The sequence below is a fragment of the Oryctolagus cuniculus genome, chromosome 1 (genome assembly GCF_964237555.1).
Source record: "Oryctolagus cuniculus chromosome 1, mOryCun1.1, whole genome shotgun sequence".
NCBI lineage: Eukaryota > Metazoa > Chordata > Mammalia > Lagomorpha > Leporidae > Oryctolagus > Oryctolagus cuniculus.
In genome coordinates this window covers 33609404-33631550 of record NC_091432.1, presented here as the reverse complement: position 1 = coordinate 33631550, position 22147 = coordinate 33609404, and the positions used below count along the sequence as shown (strand labels likewise).

The 22147-nt window shown below is 46.0% G+C and overlaps 1 protein-coding gene across 4 annotated transcripts in view; it reads right to left on the bottom strand.

The window, feature by feature from the left end:
- The window catches only part of LOC100346516 (uncharacterized), a 254537-nt gene extending 233281 nt beyond the window's left edge, over positions 1 to 21256 (bottom strand). For 2 of the 4 annotated variants that reach the window (XM_070071938.1, XM_051825757.2), the window contains exon 1: positions 21133 to 21256. The gene's annotated coding sequence lies outside the window, so the exon portion shown is untranslated. Of the gene's footprint in view, positions 1 to 15903; positions 16058 to 21132 lie in introns of all 4 variants that reach the window. The other 2 variants (XM_051825765.2, XM_051825770.2) reach the window with 2 other exon arrangements.
- Positions 21257 to 22147: the final 891 nt, after the last annotated feature.

Genomic DNA, 22147 nt, shown 5'->3' with positions numbered 1-22147 from the left:
ATAGCTAAGACATGGAATCAACCTAAATGACCATCAACCAAAGACTGGATAAAGAAATTATGGGATATGTACACTATGGAATACTACAGAGCAGAAAAAAATGAAATCTAGTCATTTGCAACAAAATGGACCAATCTGGAAATCTTCATACTTAGTGAAATAAGCCAGTCCCAAAGGGACAAATACTATATGTTCTCCCTGATCTGTGAGAACTAATAGCATACCTAAAATGAAAGCTGTAGAAGTGGAATTGACACTTTGAGAAACAATGACTTGAACAGCCCTCATCTTGACTGCCAAGGAACAGTTTTTTATTTTTATATATTTGGGTCTTTTTTAATTTTCTTCATACTATATGTTGAACTCTTTTTTTTAAACTTTTATTTAATGAATATAAATTTCCAAAGTACAGCTTATGGATTACAATGGCTTCCCCCCCCATAACGTCCCTCCCACCAGCAACCCTCCCCCTTCCCACTCCCTCTCCCCTTCCATTCACATCAAGATTCATTTTAGTTTCTCTTTATATACAGAAGATCAGTTTAGCATACATTAAGTAAAGATTTCAACAGTTTGCTCCCACACAGAAACATAAAGTGAAAAATACTGTTTGAGTATTAGTTATATCATTAAATCTCAATGTACAGCACATTAAGGACAAAGATCCTACATGAGGAGTAAGTGCACAGTGACTCCTGTTGTTGACTTAACAAACTGACACTCTTGTTTATGGCATCAGTAATCACCCTAGGCTCTTGTCATGAGCTGCCAAGGCTATGGAAGCCCCCTGAGTTCACTGACTCTGATAATTTTTAGACAAGGCCATGGTCAAAGTGGAAGTTCTCTCCTCCCTTTAGAGAAAGGTACCTCCTTCTTTTATGACCCATTCTTTCCACTGGGATCTCACTCGCGGAGATCTTTCATTTAGGTTTTTTTTTTTTTTTTCCCTAGAGTGTCTTGGCTTTCCATACCTGAAATAGTCTCATGGGCTTTTCAGCCGGATCCACATGCCTTAAGGGCTGATTCTGAGGCCAGAGTGCTGTTTAGGACATCTGCCATTCTATGGGTCTGCTGTGTATCTCACTTCCCATGTTGGATCATTCTCTTCCTTTTTTTATTCTACCAGTTAGTATTAGCAGACACTAGTCTTGTTTATGTGATCCCTTTGACTCTTAGACCTATCAGTATGATCAATTGTGAACTGAAATTGATCACTGGGACTAGTGAGATGGCATTGGTACATGCCACCTTGATGGGATTGAATTCGAATCCGCTGGTATGTTTCTAACTCTACCGTTTGAGGTAAGTCAGCTTGAGCATGTCCCGAACATAGAGTTAATCATGTGTGTGTGTGTGTGTGTGTGTGTGTGTGTTGTGTGTATAAAATCAATTGAAAATAGAGCTCAGTAAAAAATAAGAAGGATAATAAGAGAGGGAGGAGGAAGTTTCTAACTTTAAAGCTGTAAAATGCCATCTTAATTGTTAAAGTGATCACATTAAGTGTTAAAGTGAACATACAAATAGTATTAAGTATTAAAGAGACCATATAAATAGCAGCAAATGCCTGGTAATAACAACAGACAGAATTAAAAAGGAGGGAATGTCCAACATGGGAAGCAGTCCCACACAGCAGACTCACAGAATGACAATCGCTTTAAGTAACACTCTGACCTCAGAATCACCCCTTAAGACATTCGGATATGGCTGAAAAACTCATGAGAGCAATGCAGGCATGGAAAGCCAAGACACTGTGGCAAAAATATCCTACATGAAGGATCTCTGTGAATGAGACCCCAATAGAAAGAAGGGGCCATCAAAAAAGGATGTAATTTTCTCTGAAGGGAGGAGAGACCTTCCACTTTTCTTATGGTCTTGTCTAAATACTGACGGAGTTTGCGGTATCAAAGGCTTCCATAGCCTTGGCAGCTCATGGCAAGAGCCTTGGGTGATCACTGAGGTCATAAATAAGAGTGTTAATTGTTCAAGTAACAACAGAAGTTACTGTGCACTTACTCCCTATGTAGGACCTCTGTCCTTAATGAGTTGTACTCTTAGAATTAACTGCAAAACTTGTTATCAAACAGTACTTTTTACATTGTGTGTGTATATGTGTGCAAACTGTTGAAATCTTTACTTAATACACAGTTGATCTTCTGTATATAAAGTTAATTAAAAATGAATCTTAAAGAAGAATAGAATGGGAGAGGGAATAGAAGGTGGGATGGGAGTTGGGGAGGGAGGGTGGGTATGGGGGAAAAAACCACTATATTCCTAAAGGTGTACCTATGAAATCTGTATTCATCAAACAAGAGCTTTTAAAAATGTCTATAACTACCCAAAGCAATTTACAGATTCAATGTGAGCCCTATCAAAATATCAAGGACATTCTTCTCAGGACCCCCAAAAATGGTACTAAACTTCATATGGAAACACAAGAGACCCTGAATAGCTAAAGCATCTTAAACAACAAAAACAAAGCAGTCATCACAATACCAGATTTCAAGACATCCTACAGGGAAGTTGCAATCAAACCAGCCTGGTACTGGCACAAAAACAGACATGTAGTCAAACAGAACAGAATAGAAACTCCAGAAATTAGTACACACATCTACAATCAACTAATCTCTGACAAATGAGCTAAAAACAATCCTTGGAGAAAGGACAGTCTCCTCAACAAATGGTAATGTGAAAATTAGATCTACACATGCAGAGAAGCATGCAATAAGACTCCTACATTACACTTCATTCAAAAATCAAATCAAAATGAATCAAAGAAGTAAATCTATGACCTGATACCATCAAGTTATTAGAAGAAAATATCACAGAAATTCTGCAAGACATTGCCATAGGCAAAGACTTCTTGGAAAAGACCCAAGAAGCACAAGCAATAAAAGCAAAAATAGACAAATGGAATGACATCAAGCTAAGAAGCTTCAGCACTTCAAAAGAAACACTCAACAAAATAAAGATGCAACTGACAGAATGGGAGGAAATATGTGCAAACTATGCAACTGATAAAGGATTAATATCTACAGGATAATATCTGTAGGATCTACAGGCCGGCACCGCAGCTCAATAGGCTAATACTCTGCCTGTGGCACCGGCACTCTGGGTTCTAGTCCTGGTCGGGGTGCTGGATTCTGTCCTGGTTGCCCCTCTTCCAGTCCAGCTCTCTTCTGTGGCCCGGGAAGGCAGTGGAGGATGGCCCAAGTCCTTGGGCCCTGTACCCACATGGGAGACAAGGAGAAGCACCTGGCTCCTGGCTTTGGATCAGCGCGGTGTGCCAGCCACAGCACGCTGGCTGCAGCAGCCATTGGAGGGTGAACCAACGGTAAAAGAAAGACCTTTCTCTCTGTCTCTCTCTCTCTCTCTCTCTCACTGTCCACTCTGCCTTTCAAAAAAAAATATCCAGGATCTGCAAAAACTCAAGAAACTCAACAACAACAAAACAAATAATCCAACTGAGAAATGGGCAAGGGACATGAACAGGTATTTTCAAAGGATAAAATTCAAACAGCCAACAGACATATGAAGAATGCTCAGGATCACTATCAGAGAAATGCAAATAAAAACTATAATGAGGTTTCACCTGACTCCAGTTAGAATGGCTATCATCCAAAAAACAATAAACTCTGGTGAGGATGTGGGGAAAATGGTATCCTCATACACTGTTGGGGGGAATGTAAATGAGTACAACCATTATGGAAGACAGTATGGAGATTCCTCCAAAATCTGAAAATAGATCTACCATATAGCCCAACCATCCCACTCTTTGGAACTTATCCACACGAAATGATAAGCCAATGAAACAGTTATCTGTACCCCCATGTTTACTGTAGCTCAATTCACAACGACTAAGATATAGAAGCAACCCAGATGTCGATAACCTAGTGACTGGATAAAAAAAAATGTGGTATATATTGGAGAAGGTGCTGTGGCACAGTGCTAGCATCCCATAAGGATGCCAGTTCAAATCCTGACTGCTCTACTTCCAATCCAGCTCTCTGCTAATGTACCTGGGAAAGCAGCTGAAGATGGCCCAAGTGATTGGGCCTCTGTACCTATAGGGGAGGCCCAGAAGCAGCTCCTGGTTCCTGGCTTTGGCCTTGCCCAGCTCTGGCTGTTGTGGCCTTTTGGGGAATGAAGTAGTGGATGGAAAATCTCTCTCTTTCCCTCTGCCTCTCCTTCTCTGTAACTTTCAAATAAATAAATAAATAAATATTTTTTGAAAACAGAATGTGGTATATAGAAACTATGCATTACTCTCAGCCATAAAAGGAATGAAATCCTGCCTTGAAACAAAATGAATGCAACTGGAAACCATTATGCTACTGAAATTGTCTCTGATATGTGGCAGCTAATATAGAATACAAAAAAATATATAGGAATTAACTGGACATCTTGTGATATGACTTGTTTTTAGCTCTTGTTTATACTCCTGTGGAACTGTGGCTTCCTACTTTTTACTTGTTAAATATTATGGTTAGTGGTGATTTAAACCTGTGATTACAGAGTGGACTGAAATTATGCCTTTGCAAAAGACAAAGAAGGAGCAGGACTAAGAGTAGGAGAAGGGGAGGCAAGGAAATATGGTTATCTTCTTTTTTTTTTTTTTTTTGAGAGGCAGAGTTAGAGAGAGAGAGAGAGAGAGAGAGAGAGAGACAGGTCTTCCTTTTCCGTTGGTTCACCCCCCCCCAAATGGCCGCTACAGCCAGCGTACTGCTGCTGGCACACTGCACCAATCCGAAGCCAGGAGCCAGGTGCTTCCTCCTGGTCTCCCATGTGGGTGCAGAGGCCCAAGCACTTGGGCCATCCTCCACTACCTTTCCAGGCCACAGCAGAGAACTGAACTGCAAGAGGAGCAACTGGGACAGAACCAGCGCCCCAACCAGGACCAGAACCTGGAGTGCCAGCACCGCAGGCAGAGGATTAGTCTAGTGAGCCGCGGCACCAGCCCAATTATCTTCTTAGAACTGTACCTGTGAAATACATGAAATCTCTTCTATCCTCTTTATATCAATAAAATTTTTGAAAATTTTTTTTATTTTTTAAATTTTTTTATTTATTTATTTTTTGACAGGCAGAGTTAAACAGTGAGAGAGAGACAGACAGAGAGAAAGGTCTTCCTTTTCCGTTGGTTCACCCTCCTAATAGCTGCTACCGCCGGTGCGCTGCAGCCGGCGCACTGCGCTGATCCGAAGCCAGGAGCCAGGTGTTTCCTCCTGATCTCCCATGCGGGTGCAGGGCCCAAGCACTTGGGCCATCCTCCACTGCCTTCCTGGGCCACAGCAGAGAGCTGGACTGGAAGAGGAGCAGCCTGGACAGAATCCGGCGCCCTGACCAGGACTAGAACCCGGGGTGCTGGCGCCATAGCTGTAGGATTAGCCAAGAGAGCCACGGTGCCAGCCAAAAAAAAAATTTTTTTAAGTGAGTGAGATAATTGTGAAACTATAAGCAGAGGGGCTGGTGTGTATATTGAGTTATTGTTTTCATCATTATTAATGTATAGTTAGGTCAATTCAGAGCCTCTCTGTCTCCAGCTGTTCACCTTTGACCACATGAGGCTATGTAAGACAAGCACAGCCTCAAGGCAGGCAGTTACAGTTGTGTGACCTTGGGAAAGTGAATTAATGTCTCTTAGCCTCAGTTTCCTCTAGGACTGATGTGAGTAGTAAAGATAAAGTTATGTGCCTGCATGTGCACCTAGTCTATTAATAATCAAAACCCTTATGAAAGCAAGTATGAGGGGTCATCAAAATGTTCATGGGAAACGAGCATTTTCTTCTGATTCTATTTCTCCACAAATCTCTCGAAGTGCACTGTGTTGAAGCAACTTACTGATTGTCTTAGTAGAAGGAAGGCAATCCTGAGCAAAGAATACAGCATTGAGACTCAACCACAGCTCTCACATTACCAGTGTGTTTCTATAAGTAATTTAAGTTGGACTCTTGGGCTTTCTAGTACTTCCCACTTGCCCCTAATCCTCAGCAAACACACACACACACACACACACACGTGTGCACACATGGGAAAACTCAGAGCTTTCCATAAGAGTGACACAAGCCTTACAATCCATTCAATCCTGGCTCTGACGTTTCCTATCTTTATGATCCAGGCAAACCAGTGGGACCACAGGAAACCTACCTTGGTGGGAAGTTCATGAGGAACAGATGAGAAAATGCATGCAGAAAATGATTTACAATTCAAAAGCACGATGATAATGATTCTTCCCCCACCACCCACACATGAGCAGATTTCAATAAAAGGATGCAGTACAGGGCCTGGTGCGGGAACTGAAATCAACATTTTTTAAAATGAAGATTTGCCATGCATCACAGTCTAACTGAAACCTGAACTTAATGATTAATGATCAAGTCATATGTCAGAGCTCCAAATTACATACTGTTTTCCTCTTCGTAGCCTCCAACAGGCATTAGCACCAAACCTGGTCCAACCTTGGTGTGGTTTTCTTGTTGTGATTATTTTTAGGCAAAGTTCTCCACTGGATCTGCCAAGATGAAGTAAACCACGGCAGCCCCATGTGTAATGCTCATTGGTCGTGTGACTGTTGCTGGAGGCTGAGGTGCTCCCCCTTAGAGAGGAATGAGCAGGTTAGGTCAGCCCATGACAGGGAGGCGGAAGAGTATATTACCCAGGCTGCTAGAACTGGATAAACAAACCATCAGCGCTCAGATCCCATTGCTAAGGCAAAGCAAAGAGGGTCCTCAGAAGGAGCCCTCCACGGGACCACATTTATTTAAAAATTCCACTCAAGGCCGTCATAATGAGCCAGGCAGTGGTTTCGGCAAAAGCTAGGGGTTTCAGAAGTTTCCACAACAGATGGAGGAGAACAGCTTTAGAGGAAAGCCCAGCTCACATCCGTCGGCCTCATTATTGGCCCTGATCTCTGAAATGCTATATGTTATCTTGAGCCTGTTTGTTTTTATCTGTCAGAGTGGTTTATGGTTAGGGAAATACAGTGTCAGCTATCTCTTCCCCACCATCAAAGCTGCTTCATTAAAGTTAATAGTGTTTGACTTGCAGAGATCTCTTGCCCAGCTAACCCAAGAAAGCCCCTGCTGGCTGTGATTTTTCCGGCTGTAAAGGCACCAGATGGGTGCAATAACTGCATTAATCTCTTAGGAAGGAGAGAAAACCACTGTGTGACTCTATCTAGTAGGTGCTCAATAAATGCACCTTGAATTCACAAAGCTAACATCTACCCTTCCAGCTAGGACAAGGTATTGAACTAAATGATCTGGATCCTGACCTGCCACTCAAGGTTCTGTGGCCTGTGGCTTGTCACTTCCCTGGTCTGAACTTCAGTTTACTTATCTCATAAATAATGGGGGTGCATGATGAAGAAGCTGTTTTTGTCCAAAAGTAATCTTACAATAAAGCCTGATATACAAAGAAAGGTACAAGCAAACTTATTCTCAGTTAAAGTGAAGGAGAACAAAATCCCACCTTTCCAGCTGCTTTTATCCTCCTCTGTACTCCCAGCATCTAAACCCCCAGGGGGCTACCACTCCCACCCTGGACCTCCTGGAAGAGTGTCGGGAATCTGCTAGCCTAAATCTTAGTATCGCTAAAGCTATTACTTTCTGTGTGGGGAGCAATTCGGACTGGACTAAGTTACTGGAATTAAGACTTATTCTATGCATCTGCTCTCCCACAATATGGCGCTGGGAGAGAAGAAAACAGCTTCTACACAGCTGCCTCCAGTTCAGCCAATAAACTGTAGGACTTGCTCCTGATTGGAGAGCAGCGTACTCGGCGTGTGGGCAGCCGAGTTAGGATTGGCGGAGGAGGACTATAAAGGAGGAGAGAGACGGCATGCACCAGGAACATCTAAGGGGAACATCTAAGGGGAACATCTGTGCAGCCCCCGAGAGAGCCGGCCGGCGGTGTGCCGCTCCCCCGCGGAAGTGGGGAATGTGGCAGGGGGAACCGCCCTTCCACGGAGGTGGAAGGGTCGGTAGCCAACCCGGGAAGAACCAGCAGCAAACCCGGGGAGGGCCGAGCAGACAGAAGAACAGCGCAGGGTCCTGTGTCGTTCCTCCACGAAGACGGGGAGCGACATAATGGTGCCGTGACTCGGATATGAAGCCTAGGCAGGGTCCTGTGTCGTTCCTCCACGAAGAGGGGGAGCGACATAATGGTGCCGAGACTCGGATAGGAAACCTAGGACGGATAGGAAACTTAGGAGGAAAGAAATGGGAAAATACCGGAGAGAGAGACTAGCAAACAGCCTAGGGAAAAGCTGGACGGAAAAGGTGCCGGAAGAAGCTATTGAAAGCCTAGGCATAGACTCGGATATGGACTGTGGGAAAGAAGTTAGGATTGAAAGCGAAAGTGAAAGCTTTCATAGACTCGGATGCGGACTATGGCGGGGAAGCTAGGAGATTGAAAGCGAAAGTGAAACCTGGAGGAGGCTTGGACTCGGATACGGACTGTGGGGAGTAGCCAGGAGAAATGAGAGGAATATTGTTGGAAGAAAACTTAAGGAAACATACCGGGTAGAGAAGGATGTTGGGGAGGATGAAGCCGCTAGTGCAGGCCGAGGCGGAGACATAAGCCACCTTGGAATTCTTCAAGTCACCCCGGGGAGCAAGAGGCGAAGATCTGGAACCAGAGGCAGAGACGTGGGCCGCCAGGTTGAAATTCGCCAGGTTAGTCCGGGGAACTTGGACTGAATGCCGGTGGTGGCAGAAACATTCGCGGAAGCCGCCGCGTGCAGAGAGAGCACGGGGCGTGAATAGATAGGGAACGCGGGGCTGGCGCGAGGCCGTGGTTCGGACGCGAAGGGGCATGGAGACCGCGGAGTGTGCGCGCGAAGCCGAGCCGCGCAGAGCCGGGAGCCCGCTGGCGGGGCAAGGCGCCAGGAAGCCGCGCAGAGCCGTGAAGCTGCCGCGGGGCGAGGTGCCGAGAAGCAGCCTCGGGGCGGGCGCCGGGAAGCCGCAGGGATAAGAGAAACAGAAGTTTAGAAGTAAAATGAGAGAAATAGGAATGCTGGTAGATAGAAGTAAAATAGGAGAAATAGGAATGCCCGGAGATAGAGAAATAGAGAAAGGCCTCCCCACAACACAGCAATGAGAGAGCTTGGATTCGGTCTGCCTGATTAGGAAGGCGGTGAGCACCTGTGGGCGGCTAGCAGCTTATGCGCCGCAGGTCACCGAAGACAGGCACGAATTAACATCAATAAGGCCTCCCCACAACACAGCAATGAGAGAGCTTGGATTCGGTCTGCCTGATTAGTAAGGCGGTAAGCACCAGCGGGCAGCTCGACCAGAGTGTGAGCTGCAGGTCACCGAAGATAGGCACGTTATCAACACCAATAAGTCACCCCACAACATGGCAATGAGAGAGCTTGGATTCGGTCTGCCTGATTAAGGCGGTAAGCACCAGCAGGCGGCTCGACCAGAGTATGAGCCGCAGGTCACCGAAGACAGGCACGCATCAGCGCCTAAAAACCTCCTCACAACATGGCAAAGAGAGGACCCGGATTCGGTTTGTCTGACTGATAGGACTTGTAAGAACCTGTGGCAACTCTAGCAAGCAGAGCAGAGTGTGTGCCACGGGGCACCGAAGACAGGCACGTATCAACACCAAAAAATAAAAAGAAAGGGGGATCTGTGGGGAGCAATTCGGACTGGACTAAGTTACTGGAATTAAGACTTATTCTATGCATCTGCTCTCCCACAATATGGCGCTGGGAGAGAAGAAAACAGCTTCTACACAGCTGCCTCCAGTTCAGCCAATAAACTGTAGGACTTGCTCCTGATTGGAGAGCAGCGTACTCGGCGTGTGGGCAGCCGAGTTAGGATTGGCGGAGGAGGACTATAAAGGAGGAGAGAGACGGCATGCACCAGGAACATCTAAGGGGAACATCTAAGGGGAACATCTGTGCAGCCCCCGAGAGAGCCAGCCGGCAGTGTGCCGCTCCCCCGCGGAAGTGGGGAATGTGGCAGGGGGAACCGCCCTTCCACGGAGGTGGAAGGGACGGTAGCCAACCCGGGAAGAACCAGCAGCAAACCTGGGGAGGGCCGAGCAGACAGAAGAACAGCGCAGGGTCCTGTGTCGTTCCTCCACGAAGACGGGGAGCGACATTTCTGCTCAGAGTCGGGATTATGTGATTAAGTCACCTGAAGTCAACCACAGAAGGATGATTTCTAATCACAGCAGGGACTCCATGGAAGACTGCTCAGTGCCATACAACACAAGACGTCTAATTGCCGTTCTCCACTGTGTGCTGTCAAATGTCCCATCCCCACTTGAGGAGTGGATCCCAGGCAAGTTCCATCACCTCTGGGTCACTGCCATTTATTGCTAGTTTATGTCAATCCCAACTCATTTAAGTCTCATCACTTCCCTGCCCCTATAGGGCAGGCTGGAGCTGAAAGTGTGTCTCTTTGGGATGTATCCTCACCCAGTGGGCCACCCTCTTAGGTGGGAGAACAAGCAAGAGACTCAAACCCAGCAGCCCTGCACGACACACTCACACACCCTTGTCCCATCAACCAGTTCACAGGCAGGCTGCCCCACAGCCGGACCCTCTCTGCCACTCCTCTCCCATTCTCATTGCTCCAGTAGGCCAAGGGGCAGAACAGAAAGCTTGTAGACCATGCGGATGACCAGCAGGGAAACAAAAAACGCCCATTTTCCCTTCTTGAAAGCAAGAAACAATTTCTCTCCTCATTTAATTTTTTGGGGAATCACCCTTCCAACTCATTCCCTCCCTTTTGGAGAGAACAATAAACCATGAACATTGTTTCCCCAAAAGGCCAACCAAGAGGTCTCTCCCTCCATCCTATCCCCCTTTATTAAATGCCCACAGGATGAGAGAGGAGACAGGAGAACCAAGCAGGCTGCCCAATGGTGGCCTGGAGTACTGGGGAGTGGAGAAGGACAGAGAGCACAACTATCACTGGCTTTCTTTAAAAATGTTATGTTTGCAATTGCAGCTTTAGCTGCCAAGTCCAAAAGCACAGGAAAAACCCACCAAACATCCTGTACAAATGGAATGCTAGGATGTCTATGAGAATACACTTGTGTTTACGCACGTGGCTCAAACTTGGATGGGTACCAGCACAGAGCACCTGTGTAAAACTCCAAGGAACCACAACTTCAGTTTCATTTTTTGCTCAAGTTTCTGAGGTATACAACAAAACTAGAGCAAAGACAGTATTCATTCATTCATTCTGCACTAAACATCAGCCTTCCCTTCCACTGACCCGGTGTTAAGCATTTGAGCAAAGCAACAGTGAATAAAGTGTGGTCTCTATCTGGCTATTAGTATTCAAGAGCAGAGAAATAATTCCATGGGTATAATGCTTCAGCGTGACTTCTCAAGAAAACTGCATGCATGGTAGGTCATCAGAGCCTCACAATAACCTCACGAGATGGTTTAACCCTAGAAAACAGAATCATGGCAAGGTTAAGTCAGCTGCCTAGTCCCACAGTTAGTTAAGTGCAGGGCAGCAATTAAAATTGACATCATCTGACTTCTGGTCCCAAGCCCTTAATGTCTGAACAAAGTGCAACCAAATGAATGTGTGATTTCCTTACAGTTGCAAACATTCTAATCCCAGAATTTCAAGAATCTTTTCCGCATCAAATAATCTGTTCCCTTGTCTTCCAAATTTTGTTTGTCAGAGCAGTTATACTAGTTTTGAAACTAGTGGTTTCACTTGTGGTAGCTGAAGGTTCAAAAAATACAGCTATCATGGACCTCTATTTCAAAATGGACTGAAGTCTGACTTAGACTACATAACATTAAGACCATGCAACAATCTCAATTTTTCAATCAAACCATCCTTTGGTGTAGAAAATCATTTCACTACCCACATTATTTAAGCCATTCTGAAAACCACCCCGATGTCCCCCTTGTTAATATTTCTCCCATTTTAAGACCTTCCATCAAGCCTTTCGGTCAAGCCTCTGAAGGGTCCCATACGCATACTTGCAGTTCAGAAATGTGTTCTTTTTTTGGTTCATTGGAATTCTTCAGGATATCTGGCACTGAAACATATTGGCTTTCATTAAAAAGCTATGATTTCTGTGAATTCCCATTAAGTTAGTGAAAGAAGTCTGTATTTAAAAAATATACAGTTAACACATTAAGATACAGTTGTACTGAAAAATGCTTCATGTTTTAAAAACTACTTAAGCAGATGAAAATAAGCTGCCTGCTATAAAAATCTGCTCACTTTTAGTAAAATCCTTCACTTCTAAATAGAGGGGTTAGTTTAGTACATATGTGCCCAATGAGCCATAAAAACTCAACTAGACACGAACCATGCAATCCAACCATCTGCCTGTTGATCTTCAAACATAGATCCTATTAATAAGAGCATAATTTAAATGGTTAAAAAGTGATAAAGGCTATAACTCTAATCTGATAGGATTTGAACTATGATACTGCTGGATGCTGAGGGCAAATTAGTTTTGAATTATGATTTCAGTAAAGTTTGCAATCACTCAAGCATGTTAATTGGTGAGCCACAAACTCGAGAACTGCAGTATATTTTATACTCTATTCAGTCACACCTCTTTGCCCATGAGCAAAAGCAGCTTTAACAGTCAGAAATAGAAAGTATGCAAATCCTCTTGAATTCTAGGTTCAGGATGCCCCAGAAACAACTGATACAACTTTCCTCATTCATCTTTAAAATGTTTTATAACTCAAGATAGCTTCTCAATGAACAATCTTTTATTTTTTTTTAAAGTTATTCTATTTATTTGAAAGGGAGGGGGGAGATATCTTCCATCTGCTGGATCACTCCCCAGATGCCTGCAATAGCCAGGTCTGGGCCAGATCAAAGACAGGAGCTAAGAGTTCCATCCAGGCCTCCAACGTGGGTGGCAGGGACTCAAGTACATGGGCCATCATCCACTGCCTTCCAGAGCCTTAGCAAGAAGCTCGATTAGAAGAGGATCCCAACACTCCAATATGGGATGTGGGCAGTGCCACAGTTCCTACCCCTCAAGGAACAATATTTAAGAGCACCCATAAAATGAAAATAAGTTCACAGGTTACAGTGAAAATGCACAAAAGGAGATCAACCCAATCACTGGTTTCCACATCTGTGGCCCTCAAACTCTGTAAAGCCATGGCCACATAGGCAGGAAGAGCCACAGATAACAAAGAATTAGGAAGAAGTAGCATCAGGTACTACCAGTTTGATAAAAACAAATTCAAACTTATGAGCCTATTATCTTCTAAAACAGTATCCTTTCAGGATAGGCCTGAGCTCATTAAGAAGGCTCTGATGGCTCATCAATGAACAGCAGACTTGATTTGAGAATCACTTCAAGTGGACAATAGTAAAGGCAAGATTTCTTTCATATTCACTTATGAACTAGTTTAAAAATTGATTATTTTGGAAGACAAACTAACCTCCAATCACCTCAATTAACTGTCTCACTCTTTTAAAATAGCCAAGAAATAGCATGCTCCAGCCCCCTAACCAGGCAATCTCAGTTAACTCAATCTTGGAATGGGCTCTTCTGTTACAGTCCAAATCCTGTTTACTCTAGTTCAGCAAATTCCCTGGGTTTTAAGTTTATTAGAAAAGACAAACAAATTGTCACATCATTCTCCAAATATCATGTCACCATCACAAACATACAAAATAGGTAGGAATAATGTATCCTATCAAATTACCACATCAAGGGCTGAACAGTGTGGTCTTGCTGATGTCCTTAAAATAACTTTTTCTTGGAGTAGAGTTGGGGAGGCGGTTGGGGGGAACAGCATAGAAACATTGGTGAAGGGATCCATTTCATTCATGTGAAGCAAGCCCACTGGATATGAACACCTCCATTCAAGTTTAACAAAGTTTGGCTTCACAAGAATAAAACAACTGTGAAACTCAAGAATATCCAGGCATTGCTGGCTTCCTAACCACACACACATCCATTCCATTCATTTCCATCTTCTGCTGCCCTCTTCGGAGCTATGTTTTATCCTACCTGGACCACTGCAGTTGCCTTCTAACCAATCCCGCCCCCCCCCCCCCCCCGCCCTCAGTCTCTCATCTTTCACACTACTGAGGAGTTAAATTTTCTAAGTGTCTGATCAAATTACTTCATTTAAAAAACAAATCTGAATCATTGGTTCTTATTATCTTTCAACAGAATGATGGTCACATTCCTTAGCCAAGGATTTAAGACCCTACCCTAACTTCCTAATACCATTTCCCAATCTGCTCCAAGGAATCTGCAAGATTCGCTCCCCCCTGTGCAGACTCCACGCTGTTGCTCTTGCAGCTGCCCCACCTGGAGCACTGTCCCCTCCCAGTATTGCATCTCCTTGTCAACCCTCAAGCTCAAAATCCTACCCATGTGTAAAGCCCTAGACAACAGAAACTCCATCTTTCCCATGGAAATTGCCAAGAGGATTTCCTGGTTCATATGGATTCAATATATGAGATCTGTTATCATCATTGCTGCTGCTGGTGCTATGGTAATGAGTCTGTAATATTTAGGACTCAGGTATTTGCTTATGGTAATTTAACTTTAGTTCTCCTATATACTTGTTTTTATTTCATAGTTCCATAATTATATGTTCATCTCTCCTTGTAGATTATGAACGTCTGGAAAAGATCTTTCATTCTGTTGGAGAATGTTAAATACTGCATTACGCCACAAGGGGGCACAATTGAGCTAATCTTAGTGGAGTCATTCTGCAATAAGAAAGGTTTGAATTCAGTGGCTTTTCTCCCTTGAAAGTGTATTGTAAATCTGTTTACAGTAAATCCCTATGCATTATATATAGTTACAAACGCACATGTTGACATGGGAAGATGGCTCTAATACAGTGAATCTTAAAACGCAGTAAGTAGAATTTATATGATCCAATTTTGGTAAAATATCTGTTCCTAAATAGTCATAGGAAAAAAGTCTGAAAGAATAACCACAAAAATGTTACCACCTGTTATCTCTTGGGGACAAGGGGAGAGGGTATTTTTTAACTTTCTGGATTTTTTATAACTTATATGTAATAATTTTATAATGAGAAAAGCTTAGGCACCCTCAAAGCAAAGTGCTTTATTCCTCTTGCAATCTCATCCTCAACTCCATGTTTTTATGTGTTTAAAAGTAAATATGCAAGTGTGGGTATTTCTGATTGACTGGAGCAGAGATTGCCAAACTCTCTTAGTACATGGTACTTTGACTGTCTCAGTAATGTTATCCCTGGGATGGAAAAAGAAAAAAAAAGTTCACTTGTTAAATAATAAGGCCCATACAACATAATAAGTACTTAGGTGTTAACAATTTAACATCCATGTGAAAAATTAATGCACACTGGACACTGCTAGGCTCATTTCCTAGTCTACACAGATTTTCATCAGGTGCTCAAAGACATCAGATTCACAAAGACATGACCTCAATGAAACAAACATGCAGGATCTAATGTTGAAACCATGAGCCTCCTTGAGCTCACAGCTCCTGGGTATCCACGTGGAGATGTGGAGTATAGGTGTGCCTCCCTCAAAAAATCTAAATTATCTGACAGCACCCTTGTGAGGACACGGCAGCACCTGAGTGAATTCACCTTGAAGAGTTCATGGAGAACCAGTGAATTCAAACCACAAAGCTGGATCCCGTGAGCAGGCAGAAGGAGGAAGAACAAACACTCATCACGTGGTCACTTCCAACTCACCTCCTTTTTCCCCTCAGAAACCTTTTATTTAAGTAATACAAACTTCATGCATTTCATAAATACAACCACGGGAATACAGTGATTCATCCCACCGTACCTGCCCTCTCACCTGCACTTCCACCTTCTCCTCCCTCTCCTATTCCCATTCTTATTTTTCAGTAAAATCTATTTTCAATTAACTTTATACACATACGAGTAACTATACTAAGTAAAGAATGAAACAAATACCAACTCACCTTTAAGTTATCCCACACCTAATGGCTCACTCCTATTTGGGGGCTGGCATTGTGGTGCAGTGGGTAAAGTTGCCACCTACAAGGCCGGCATTCCATATGGGCACAGGTTTGTGACCCAGCTGCTCCACTTCCAATTCAGCTCTCTGATAATGGCCTGGGGAAAACAACAGAAGATGGCCCAAGTGTTTGGGCCCCTGCCACCCATGTAGGAGACCCGAATGAAGTTCCTGGCTTCAGCCGGGCTCGGCCCTGGCCGCTGTAGCCATCTAGGGAGTAAACCAGCAGACAGAAGATATCTGTGTAATTCTAACTTCCCAATAAATAAATAAATTTTGTAAGGTATTTCATTTTCTCCTGGGAAGGAGGAAAAAATGGCTGGTGTGGGAAGAGGGGCTCAGCAAACGGCTCTTTGATGATGCCCATCTCCCCCTCTCTACCAAAGTCTTCTTTTAAGCTGTTCTCTCGAACTCGGAACTCATAGCAGCCCACCATGTAGCATCTTACTGGGAAGCAGCCAAATTCCTTCTTCAGGGAGTCTAGGCCTAAATTCTAACCCAACCTACATACCTAAGGACCCAAATGCCTGGGGCCTTGCCAAGGCCTGGGAAGCACAGGGGACCTCAACTTTGAAATGCTCCCCCTAAAGATAATCCCTTTAGATCCTGAACTAAAGAGATTGCTCCCAACAGGAATCATGTAACTTCTCTGACAAAAACTCTCAAGGAAGTACAGAACTGCTGCTACCCAACTCCACTTAAAACTGAATTGGAAAAGCATCTTTGCTCTAAAGTCTGAGAGACCCAATTGCACATCTTGATTTAATGAGATAGTTTGTGGTTTTCTGTTCGCAACTCCAATGGAATGAAAGCAAACCCAAAAGGTACCTGGCATCTGTGTGGAAGAAAGCTGTGAGCAGAAGCTACTTAAAGAACTTAATTAGGATCCCGGGGAGGTGGAAGCAACCCAAATGTCCACTGAAGGGTGAGCAGATAAAGTATACTGTATCCATATAACGGAGTATCATTTGCCCTTAAAAAGGAGGGGAACTTGGACCCAGGCTGCACCACGAATGAACCTTGAAGACATTATGCTATATAAGCAAACACAAAAGGACACAGATCGCGAGGCCTACTTAGATGACACACCTGCAGTAGTCGGATTCACAGGGAGAGCCATGGAGAGGGGAGGCAGTAGGGAGCTACTGTTGAATAGAGGTGGAGTTTCCGTTTACAAAATGAAGCATCCTGGAGATGGATGGAGGTGATGGTTGCACAACGGTGCAAATGTAACTAATGCCACTAAATGCAGAACACCAGTGTGAATGGGCCGTTTATGTGACATGCATTTTACCACAATTTTTTAATCGCCAGAATGACTTTCTTACAGGATTCATGTCCTTAAGTGTCACTTAGAAAGCTTGCTGCAGGTGTGATGGAATAGGGCCTATACAGTTGCCTGAAGAAACTAGGCAAGCCGGCGCCGCGGCTCACTAGGCTAATCCTCCACCTAGCGGCGCCGGCACACCGGGTTCTAGTCCCGGTCGGGGCGCCGGATTCTGTCCCGGTTGCCCCTCTTCCAGGCCAGCCCTCTGCTGTGGCCAAGGGAGTGCAGTGGAGGATGGCCCAGGTGCTTGGGCCCTGCACCCCATGGGAGACCAGGAGAAGCACCTGGCTCCTGGCTCCTGCCATCGGATCAGCGCGGTGCGCCAGCCGCAGCGCGCCGGCCGCGGCGGCCATTGGAGGGTGAACCAACGGCAAAAGGAAGACCTTTCTCTCTGTCTCTCTCTCTCACTGTCCACTCTGCCTGTCAAAAAAAAAAAAAAAAAAGAAAGAAAAAAAAGAAACTAGGCAAATGCAAATTGACCTGGCTTCCAGAACCCAGTGGCCTGGGCTTCAGCCTGACCATGGGGTGTTTCCTTGCTTGCTGCAGGGCTGATGTTGTTAAAGAAAATCCAAGGCCTTGCTGGCAGGCCTGGTCTGTGGATGGTTGTCCAACTGTGTTCTGAGAAACACTGAGGCAAGAGGAAAGACGGCTTTCTGTACTCAGTCTGAGGTACGCCACATGATGCGTTCCTGCTGAAGGGCCGGAAAAGTTCTGCACTGCAGAAATCGAATTCCAGCTTTCTCGGCTTCGCACCCTTTGGGTGCACGTTTCCCACCCCCTCCCTGTGCCTCGTTCCTCCTCCTCTTGACATCGCCGTTTTATCAGCAGCACCCAATCCCAAGCCTTTCGTGTCTTCATTTTCTTCTCCTTAACTCTCCCCATTGGTTATTTGGCCTCCGAAACTGGGAGCTAAATAAACCCTTGCTCTTTATAAAGTTAGCTTGCCTGAGGTATTTTGGTATAGTTAAAAAAATAAAAAATAAAAAAAAAAGACTAACACCACTCCCTAGTGGCCAGGCTCTGTCCTAGCACTTTATTAAGTTTATCACTTCTCACCCTCCTAAGAATCCCACAAAGTGGGTATTGTCACCTGCATTTACCGGGGGAGAATGGGGTCATGGACACAGCTTCTTAGTGGAGAGGTCAGGATTTGAACCCAGGCAGTTGGCCCCCTGGGTCTATGTTTTGTCAAATCAAACATTTGTACAGAACACCTGATACACTCAGGATTGAAACAAAGTTTGCCGGGCTGCTGCCTACCTGAAAGAGCACTCATTAAGTGCCCACCAGGTGCCAGGCACCAGACTGGGCACGATGAAGCTTAAGGAAAAGCTTCCCAGCTGGCAACTGGCCGTTTCCAGAACATCTGGTTCCTCCTACAGCTCTCGTCTCTGAACTCGCTCACTGGACGCCCAAGTTCTGGCCAGGGGCGGGTGGCCAGGGGATCTGTAAGGCCCCATGACCCCATGTGACCTCAAGGAAAGGCGTGTAGTCCCAGACTCTGCACTCTGGTGCTGCTGCCCACGGCAAGGTTCTCAACCATCAGTCCCCAGGGCAGCAGGATAAATCCAACCTCTCCTGCCCCTGCTCCCAGCCTCCTCCTTGTAGACTCGGTTTCTGAGAACCACACAGGAATCCAGGGTGTTTGCCAGCAAGCAGGCCAGACAGCAGCCTCGTGAGCCACAGGGAAAGGCTCTGACTTTCGCAGCCTGTCACTCCTCTAATAATTCCCTGTGCCTGGAGTCCAACAAAAACAGAGTATCTTTCACAAGCAGCTCCCGCCACGCACGGACCTTGGAACCTCACAACACAGCCAAGCACAGGAAGGTGCCAGGGGGTCAGACGGTTCGTGTGGCCAGCAGTCCCCAGGCCTCTGGGGGAGAGGCCCAGTTGCTCTCCAGTCCAAAATCCAGGCCCAAGAGAAACTGTCTGAAGACTCAGCTGCTTCCTGGTCCTATTTCCCAGGACTGGCCTGAAATACAGTGGGTGGGACCCCAACAAGGACCAGCAGGTCGGGCAGCAACTGCACCCAAGCCAATCCAGGGAAGCACGCAAGGGATAGGGGCCTGGAGACCAAGGACGTTTTCTTAAAGGTCACATTCTCTTAGCGAGTGCTCCCCACGCTGCACCCTATGCTGCAAACCTTCTTAAAGGACTACTAAGTACCTGTCCTGGTAGACGCCGTGAGTAAGGAAGAGGGTACAGTAAGCAAAAGAGCAAAATTCCTACCTGTAGGACTTATATTACTAAGGGGATGGAAGACCGAGGATAATCAAACTCAAATGATCATTTCAGACAATGAGTCGTTTGGAGCGGATGTTAGGTTAAGATGCGGCTTGGGACACCTGCATCCCATAACAGAGGGCATGAGATTGAGTCCTGCCTACTCTGTTTCCCATCCAGCTTCCTGCTAAGGCACCTGGAAGGCAGTTGTTGACCAAGTACTTAGGTCCCTGCCATCCCCGTGGGAGACTCAAACTGAGTTCAGGGCTCCTGCCTTTGGCCAGGCCCAGCCCCAGCTGTTACCGGCATTTGGGAGGTTAGGTAGCTGGTGGAAGATCTCTCTATTTCTCTATCTCTCCACCTTTTAAATAAAATGGAAATAAATAAGACTTGAAAGACAGTGATGGGTGCTTTGAAAAAAAAAAAATCGTCACTGCTTAAGATGACACAGGACATGGGTGTTTATTTGACCTGAGATCTGACATTCTAGCAGAGCAAAGTATAAGACGCAGGCTTCAGATGAGGGGTTTAAGAAAAGTTTATGACAACTTCAGTGTCCTCAAAACTCTAGTACAAAGGTAAGAGCTATTTTCTCTTAAGATCAAAGCATTGTGTTGGAAAGAAACTTCCTCTTGGCTTGAGACAAAGATGCACTACGAATGTGTGTGAATATATATGTCTCGCGAGGGTCTTTTTTAAAAGCCTTTCATGTCCGTTATCCTTTAAACTTTTATAATATAGGTTGAAAGCACGATACAATCTTGAACTTGCAGTTCGTGTACTCTGAGGTCTTTTTCTCAGAACTAAAGACTTCCACTCTGCTGGGACGTGATCTCCCAGATGCCGAATCTGCAGTGAGAATGAGGTGTCCTTCGAAAGGCAACTCTGTAAAGAAAAAAGCTGCGGCACAAGGATTCCCGAGGTGGGAGTGCAGGAAGGGGAGGTGGTTGTTTTTGTCAATATTCCTTTTTCCTTATTAAGACAGGCAAGAAAAGAATACATTGTATGGCCTCCTTGTCCTCGAGGTTAACGAAGTGTTCTGAGGAACTGCCATTTCTGTTGCGTCTCCTAACACGGCCTACATCCTCTCCAGGCTATATTAAAAGTTGCAAAGTGCACGAGGTCTGCACGAACCCCCTGCACAGTGCACGCGTCTGCGCACGCACACGTTTGCTTTCCTCTGGGGACTGAATTTCTCGGGGAGCCTTCAGGCCATATTTCTCCCTAGGCTCTTATTAAAACCAGGTGTGCGGAAAAACAGGCCTTTTTGGACAGAAAAGCCTTCGCTTGACCCAAAGCTCCCCCTTCCGGTGTGTTTTCTAGCGGGGTTTGGGGAACCGAGCGCAGGAAGCAGGCGGCGCAAGGGAGTACACAGGCGCGACGGGGGACGCGGGAGTCCCGCCACGCGGGAGCTCGGGGGCGCTCACGGGACGGCCCCAGGGAAGCCGCTCGGCCCCGACAGGCGGAAGAACGGCCGCACGATCGCCACGCCTCGGAAGCCGCAACCCCGGCGGGCCCCAGGCCCCGGCGGCCCAAGCTCCGGGCGCGCGGAGGAGCCCGCGGGACGCTTCCCCACGGCCGGGCCCCGAGCTCCAGCACGTTCGAGGGCCCCGCAACGCTTACCCTGGGCCGCCGGCGTCGCTCCCGCCGCCAGTGAGAGGGGCGGGTCGCGAGTGACGTGGGGCCTCGGGCAGCAGAGCGCCCCGCGCGGCACCAGGAGCCGCTCCCAGCCTGCCGCGCGCCCGGGGACTCTGCACTCCCAGGAGCCCCGCGCGGGCTCCTACTCCCGCGACCTTTGACCCGAGGAAGCCGCTGTAGGAGGGTGGTCGTGCCCCTCGCTGACCGATTTCTTCCGCGCCCAGCCGGAGCGGGACTCCCAACAGCTTTGGCTAGGGAGAGTAGAGAGAGGCTACAGGAAGAGGACCGTCGTCAGGGCGCAGAGAGGAACAGGGAACTCCCAAAAATATGCTTCCAGATTTTAGACGGCCATTTCCTGTTCCTTGGTCCAAAAAGCAATCCCGCTGTTTTGGGTTTTTTGGTTGGTTGGTTGGTTTTGTGGTCCTCCCCCCTCCCTAATTACTATTTTAAAAGCCCATTACCATGGCTTCCAGAGAGGACTGCAAGAATTTTAAAAACCTCCAGGAGAGAGAGCTGCCAGACCAGCTTAGCACTACTGCCCCAAAAGGTTACCTGACATATCGGCTCTGTAAAAACTCCGGGGTGGGTCACCGAGCCCATCTTCTGGGCCTGGTGCCCTATTTAACAGTTTAAAAAAAAAAAAAATTTATTGTCAGTCTATCCTCCAAGATCCTGTGACAGGTAACAAGGGAAATTCCAGAGAAGTTTCCAGATTCATGCAACTTGGCAATTTCTGAGATATGCAGTCTAAGCCGGGTTCTCAAACTGTGGTCTGTGGACCACCTGCATCAGATTCCCTGGGGGTCCTTGTTACAGGTTCAGATTTAAGGCCTATAGTATAGCTGACAAATTAGACTACAGCCAGGAGGCCCAGAAATCTGCATTTTAACAAGCTTGTGAGATGTCTCTTCACTGTAATTTGAGAATTACTAGACTTGGCCCCTTACTTGACTGTGCTGAACTGGTGCTTGCTTTTTCCATCTGGAGCCCTTCCTCAAAA